Source organism: Aegilops tauschii, chromosome 7, assembly GCF_002575655.3.
Source record: "Aegilops tauschii subsp. strangulata cultivar AL8/78 chromosome 7, Aet v6.0, whole genome shotgun sequence".
NCBI classification, from domain to species: Eukaryota; Viridiplantae; Streptophyta; class Magnoliopsida; order Poales; family Poaceae; genus Aegilops; species Aegilops tauschii.
This window is the reverse complement of record NC_053041.3, coordinates 187,756,231-187,763,897: the sequence shown is the minus strand read 5'-3', so window position 1 is coordinate 187,763,897 and position 7,667 is coordinate 187,756,231.

Below are 7,667 nucleotides of genomic sequence, written 5' to 3'. Positions count from 1 at the left end.
ATTGGGGGGTCCCTCCCCCCTCCCCCCTGGCTCGGCCTCGCGCTAACGCGACAGTGCACTCGTTTGACAGGCGCAGTGCGGTTATTCTATTCCCCCCCCCACACGCACCCACACACCCTTAAGATAGATAATGGGGGCAAGTCCATACAAGGAAGATGTGACAGGACAACTATGCCCCTTTGTTGGGGATATACCTACTGAGTATAAACCGCCCAGGAGGGGCCGGATTATACTCATGACGATTTACCAATATTGAAGCCCATGAAGACATAGAAGATGGCGACTTATGAAGGAGACTTAATAAGAAGGCCCAAAGCCCAGAGGTGGGTTAGGGCCCATAGATGTAAACCACCATAGGTGTATGACTTGTATTGTAAGATAGGGAAGAGTAGATATCGAGCCGGACACGTTTATGAGCCGATGGGGATTCTGTGAACCGCGGGGCGTCAACCTGTGTATATAAAGGGACGACCCGGCGGCGGTTTAGGGACAAGAAACAACAGATCGAGAGCCAGGTTAAGCGTATTCGCTCCCTGGTCATCGAAACCCTAGCAATACCACCTCAAACTGGATTAGGCCTTTCCTTCACCGCAAGGGGCCGAACCGGTATAAACTCCTCGTGTCCTTTGGACCGTTTAACCCCTTTAAGCTAATCTCGTTGTGATGGCTCCATGACTAAGTCCTTGTACTAGGACATTTGCCGTGACAATTCCACGACAGCTAGCGCCCACCGTGGGGCTATCGCACGATGGTTTCAAGTTCTTAGAGGGCAGCTTCGAAGGGATCAAGGGATACTCCATGGGTCGGATGACCAAGAGTCGCCGCGGCAAGCTCTACATCGACGATGCAGGCTGGGGCCCCGAGGCCGGCTCAATTGAGTACGGGTACCGGGTCCCCTTCGGCGGAATTCACGTCTTCATCGGCAAGATCGGCGAACCGGGCCCTGAGCCGGACATCTGCACCGACATCATCGAGACAGCTCAGCGTGCGAGACCCGCCCAGGTTCGGCCCACCATGAATCGTGCCTTCGTGGGAGTCATCCATGGAGCGGAATCTGAGGATAGATCGACATCTGGTGGGGAGACGGTTATTTATTCTGATGGTGAGTCGTCCACCGGAGAGACCGAATCATTGTATCAACTGCAAGACGGCCGGCTTGGGGGCTATTCCGATGGCGACTGTATTCCGGACCCCTGCAAGCCGCCGAACCGGGTTGCAATCTTCATGGCCGGTACACAGCCCGTGCAACACTCGTCGACTGCAGCAGCGCTGATTTCCGGGTCAGCAGCGGCAACGGCTGCCGGGGCAGGAGGCCCTGTGCACCCGCTGGCTCAGGTCTTAACTGACTTGCTGGATAAACTAACAACATTGTTAACAACCGTGGTTAACCCAGTGGATCAGGATCAGCATAATGTGGCGGTCGCAAAATTATGTGATGAGATAGCACAGGGCAAGGAGGAGCTGAACGCAGAAAACACGAGGATGGCCGAGGAGCGGGCTACTTTGGATGCTCAGGCACATCGGATTCATTCGGAGTCATGAGGAGGAGGCATCAGACTCGTCTCCCCCCGGGTTTACAAGGCAAGAAATCTCTTTAACATGCCAGGAGCGGGAACCAGTAACCCACCGGTGGTAAACCGGGTTGAAGCACCTGGAACGGGTACGCCGGTTCAGCCACGCACGACGGACTCGCCTCATCAGAACAATAACCTGCCGCAGCACGTGCCAACGCCACTGGGTCATTACTCTAACCCTTTGGATAACATGATCGCCGCGGCGTCACAATTGGCAGCTCTCCCAGTTGAAGGCGAGTCTCCGACGGCGGTTGAAGCACGGAGGGCTAGAGAGCTCTTTCAGACAGCTTTGGTTCAGCAGCAGGCTTATTCTTATAGTCGTGACATGATTCATTCCACCCCTCGCCCGAGCCGGAGTTACAGCAGGCATATCAATGAGCCGGCTGTGTCAAGCAGTGGACGGAACCATAACCCGCCCCATGGACATAACCCGGCGGGCGGTGGTGCTGATGCTCAGAATGTAGTGGACCAAGGTAGAGCACGTCAAGAGGCCGAACTAGCGGCACAATATGCGGCCCGTCAACCTACTCCGGTTCGTCCAACAACTTCGGTGGAGCCAGGTGTAACCTTTAGGAATTTGGGCATGCCATGTTTAGTGCCGGCTCTACGTAATGAGCGTCTGCCCCAAGGATTGCAAAGGTCCTCGCAAGGTGCCTAACTATACAGCCGACTTACCTCCTGAGGCATGGATCGAGAGTTATGAGATGGCCATGGAATTGCTAGATGTCAGCGATGATGCGTGTGCTAAATATTTGCCCCTGATGTTGGTGGGGATGGCCCGCACTTGGTTGAGGGGGCTCCCCGCCAACTCCATTGGGTCATGGGCCGAGTAAAAGGCCCGGTTTATCCAGAGTTTTAAAGATACATGTAAGCAGCCCATGTCAATTGTGGATTTAGCCGCCTGTGTCCAAGAAGAAGGTGGGTCGACAACCCATTGGGTGCGCCGGGTCTCAACGATCCTGCACTCGTTGGATCGCATTAATGCTGATTCAACAGTCTTAATGTTGGAGAGCAATTGTCGTTTCACGCCCTTGAAGCAGAAATTAGGACGGCTCAAACGCCACTACAATGACATGGGAACACTCATGGCTGCTCTGGTTAAATATGCTAACTCTGATGGTACCAAGGACCCCAAGTCTGATGATGAAAAGCCGGGAAAGGGAAAGAAGAGCGGCAACACCAGAGGGCAGCAGCATAACCTAGTGAATCAGGGAGGTAACGGTAAGCGCAAAGCTCATAATAGTTTGGACTTTGTGGCTAACACCAACACGCAGAATAATGGCCATCGTCGCTAGGTTAATCGCCCCCACGAGCCGGAGGATCATGCTTTAACCTTGAGCGGATGCTAAATCAGCCCTGCCCAAGGCATGGGACGCGAGAAAGACCGTCAGGCCACCTCTGGAAGGATTGCTTCATTATGAAGGAGTATAAAAATTCCAATCTTTTTCAAGACAATCATGGGCCGGGTGGTGGCTCAGGATCCGGCTCTCATGGACCGGGTTATGGCGGTGGCAGTTCTAGCTCTGGGTTCCAAGGTAATCAAGGCAATCAGGGCAATCAGGGTGGCTACCATCAACAATCAGGTCAGGGGAATCAGCAGTAGCAGTCTGGGTATCAGAGTAACCCAAAGAAGTTGAATAGTGGGCAGTACCACGTCTTCACCACAAGTTTATGCAAACGGGATCAGAAGCTTCATAAGAGGGCGGTGAACGCTGTTGAACCGGCAGTCCCCTGTTACTTGCGCTGGTCTGAGTATCCCATTGTGTGGAGTCTGGAAGATCACCCGCCCCGGGTTGATAATCCGGGTCACTTGGCTTTGGTAGTCATACCTCAGGTCGGAGGATATAAGTTCACCAAGGTACTCATGGACGGAGGGAGCAACATCAATATCCTTTATTATGAAACTTTCCGTCGCATGGGGTTGATGGATAAAAATCTTAAACCATTGAACACTGTTTTCCATGGCATGGTGCCTGGTAAGTCGGCATACCCAGTTGGTAAGATAGCTCTAGAAGTCGCTTTTGGAGATGATCATGACTCTAGGTCGGAGACGCTGACCTTTGAAGTGGTGAAAATCAAGAGCCCTTATCATGCTCTGTTTGGACGGCCGGCTTATGCTAAGTTCATGGCCATGCCTTGTTATGTTTATCTGTAGCTCAAGATGCCGGGTTACAAGGGGACCATCATAGTGCATGGGAGCCGAAAGATAGCTTGGGAATGCAAGGAAGGTGATGCGGCTTATGCTGAGTCGGTTTGTGCAACGGAGGAGTTAAAATTTTATAAGGACAATGCTGATCCGGCGGATATGACATCTTTGAAAAAACCAACTACAAAGCATGATCCGGTCCTAAAGTTTAAGTCGGTAGATGATACCAAGAAGGTTGATTTCGTTCCTGGCGATTCATCCAAGCAGTTCAGCATCAGTGCTAAGCTGGATCCGAAATTGGAAATGCGCTCAACGAGTTCATCCGTGAGAACCGGGACATCTTTGCATGGAAACCTTCTGACATGCTGGGTGTACCGAGGGAACTCGCTGAGCACACTCTTAATATTGATCCCAAGTTTAAACCGGTCAGGTAGTTTCTTCGTTGCTTTAACGAAGAGAGGCGTAAGGCCATTGGTGAAGAGGTAACCGGGCTCTTGGCGGCTGGGTTTATTGTTGAGGTTTTTCATCCTGAGTGGTTGGCTAACCCGGTGCTGGTAGTTAAGAAGAATGGCACTTGGCGTATGTGTGTGGACTACACGGATTTAAACAAGGCTTGTCCGGCTGGTCCTTTTGCTCTCCCTCGTATTGATCAGATTATTGATGCTATGGCGGGTTGTGAGCGTTTGAGTTTTTTGGATGCTTATTCTGGTTATCATCAGATCAAGATGGCAGTTAAGGACCAGGAGAAGACATCTTTCATAACCCCCTTTGGAGCCTTCTGCTATGTGTCTATGCCTTTTGGGCTCAAGAGTGCCCAGGTGACTTACCAGCGATGTGTGCAGAATTGCCTTCATAATCAAATTGGGCGCAATGTTCATGCTTATGTTGATGTATTGTGGTGAAATCGAGAAAGAAGGAAATATTGATAGACGATTTGAAGGAAACCTTTGACAATCTCCGGGTTTATAAGATGATGCTTAACCCGGCCAAGTGTGTTTTTGGTGTACCGGCAGGCAAGCTCTTGGGCTTTCTGGTGTCTAACAGGGGAGTTGAAGCTAATCCGGAAAAGATCAAAGCCATTACTTCTCTGGCTAAACCGGCGTGTGTCAATGATGTGCGACGTATGGCAGGTCGTATTGCGGTTGGGAGAGAAGGCTATCCCTCTGTATTAGATGATAAAAAGACAGATAAATTTGTTTGGAGTGATGCCGCTAACGCAGTGTTTGAGGACTTGAAGAAGCAGCTGGCTGAGCCACCCATTCTGGCCCCTCCTATTGATAAAGAGCCATTGTTGTTGTACGTGGCTGCCAATGCCTGGGCTGTCAGCGTGGCTATTGTGGTGGAACTAAAGGAGGCAGGCAAGGAATATCCGGTTCAAAGGCCGGTTTACTACATCAGCGAGGTGCTTATTGAGTCCAAGCAGAGATATCCGCCCTGGCAGAAACTTGTATATGGGGTGTTCATGGCCAGTCGGAAGCTTAAGCAATATTTTTGGGGTCATCCCATCACTTTGGTTAGTTCTGCTCCTTTAGGGGATATTATTCAGAACAGAGAAGCCACAGGTCGAATAGCCAAGTGGGCCATTGAGCTTGGTCCTCATGGTTTGAAATATGTGCCTCGCACGGCCATCAAGTCTCAGGCACTGGTGGATTTCATCAATGACTGGACAGAGCTGCAGATGGCTGAGGAAAAGCCAGATAACACGTATTGGACTATTCACTTTGATGGGTCCAGGCAATTGGAGGGCTCAGGGGCTGGAGTTGTGTTCGCTTCCCCTCGATGTGATAAATTTTGTTATGTTCTCCGTTTGATGTCCCCTTGCACTAACAATGCAGCTGAATATGAGGCCTTGCTCCATGGTCTTCGGATGGCTAAGGAGATGAACTTAAGCCGGGTAAGGTGCTTTGGTGACTCAGATTTGGTGGCTCAACAAGTCTTTGGTACTTGGGATTCCAAGGATCCACTCATGGCGGCTTATTGACGAGAACTGGATGTTATTGCTAGTCACTTCAAGGGTAATCAGGTTGAGCATGTTGATCGGCAAAAAAATGAAGCGGCTGATGCCTTAAGCCGGTTGGGTTCTCAACATAAACCGGTGCCGCCTAATGTCTTTCTTGACGTTTTGCATAACCCATCGGTCAAGTTACCCACATAGGAGGATTTGACTATTCCTGACCCGGAAGCTCAGTTGGTGGCAGCTCTTCATGTAATCCCTGATTGGACGGTTCTATATTTGGCTTATATGACTCGGGGCGAGTTACCTGAGGATGAAACTTTGGCCAGGCAAATAACCCGGCAGTCCAAGTCAATGACTATTGTCAATGGGGAGCTACATCATCGCAGTGTCACAGGGGCATTTCAACGTTGTGTTTCACCTGAAGAAGGCTGTGAGATTCTGCGCGAGATTCATGAAGGAGATTGTGGCCACCATGCTGGCTCTAAGTCTCTTGTGGCCAAGGCTTTTCGTCATGGATTTTATTGGCTGACGGCTCATGCTGATGCTGAGGATCTGGTCAGTAAATGTGACGGATGTCAGAAATTTTCACGACGAGCCCATGTACCGGCTCAAGAATTGAGGATGATTCCAATTACTTGGCCGTTTGCAGTTTGGGGGCTTGATATGGTTGGACCTTTTAACAGGTCCAAGGATAAGAAGACCCACCTTTTGGTAGCAGTTGATAAGTTCACTAAGTGGATAGAGGCAGAGCCGGTCAGTAAGTGTGATGCATCAACGGCAGTTCAATTCATGAAGAAGGTGATCTTCTGTTTTGGCTCTCCAAGGGTGCTATGAAAGAATTCTGTCAACGTGAGCATATCCCGCTTGATGTATCATTAGTGGCTCACCCCCAATCTAATGGTCAAGCTGAGAGAGCTAATCAAGAGATCCTGCGAGGCATCAAGCCCCGGCTTATGTTTCCCTTATAGAGGACGCCGGGTTGTTGGGTGGAGGAGTTATCTTCCGTGTTATTGAGCATTAATACCACCCCCAACAGATCTATGGGTTACACGCCTTTCTTCATCGTTTACGGAGCAGAGGCGGTTCTCCCTAGTGAGATCCGTCATGACTCACCTCGTGTGGCGGCTTATGTTGAAGCGGACAACGAAAAAGCACGTCAGGAAGCACTTGACCTGTTGGATGAGGAGCGTGACATCGCAGCGGCTTGTTCGGCGATTTATCAGCAAGATATGCGCCGTTACCACAGCCTCCGGGTTAAAACCAGAACTTTCCAAGAAGGCGATCTGGTGCTCCGGCTTATCCAGGATCAGACTGATATGCACAAGTTATCCGCACCTTGGGAAGGACCCTTTGTGGTCAGTAAGAATCTCAACAATGGGTCCTACTACCTTATCGATATTCGAGAGCACAAAGACTCACGTAAGTCGAAGGAGGAGACCCACCGGCCGTGGAATATTGCTCATCTTCGGCCCTACTATACATGAGCCACTGGCTCTTCTAATGTACATATTTTGACAATGTATATATTATGATCAATATAATAAAACCGGCATCCCTGTTAAAGCAGGGTCTCTGTCGTTTCTCTTTAAATAACGAGTTTTGGTCACCTAGGGGCTTCTACTTTATACAACAAAGTTATGATTACCCCTTTGATCCGGCTTATAGGCCACACATAAAAAAACTTGGGGGCTTGCTACCCAGGTGAAAGGGACCAAAGAGAGTGTTGCAAAAGCACAACTCAAACATAGGTACCCCTTGAGCACAGCTCAAAATATTGCGTGGGGGCTCTTTGTTCTAAAGAACAAGGAGTTTTTATAACCCTTGTAATAGGCTTAAAAGCCAGGCTTTGAAGCCAGGTGTATTCACCTAAAACCTTGGGTTATCCTGCATTTTGAAGTCTGCCACCCCGCCCAGGTAATCCTGGAACGACCCGCTGTACTTTTGACAAGTCAATCTTATACAGACCCTGAACTTGTCAAATTTAAAACGA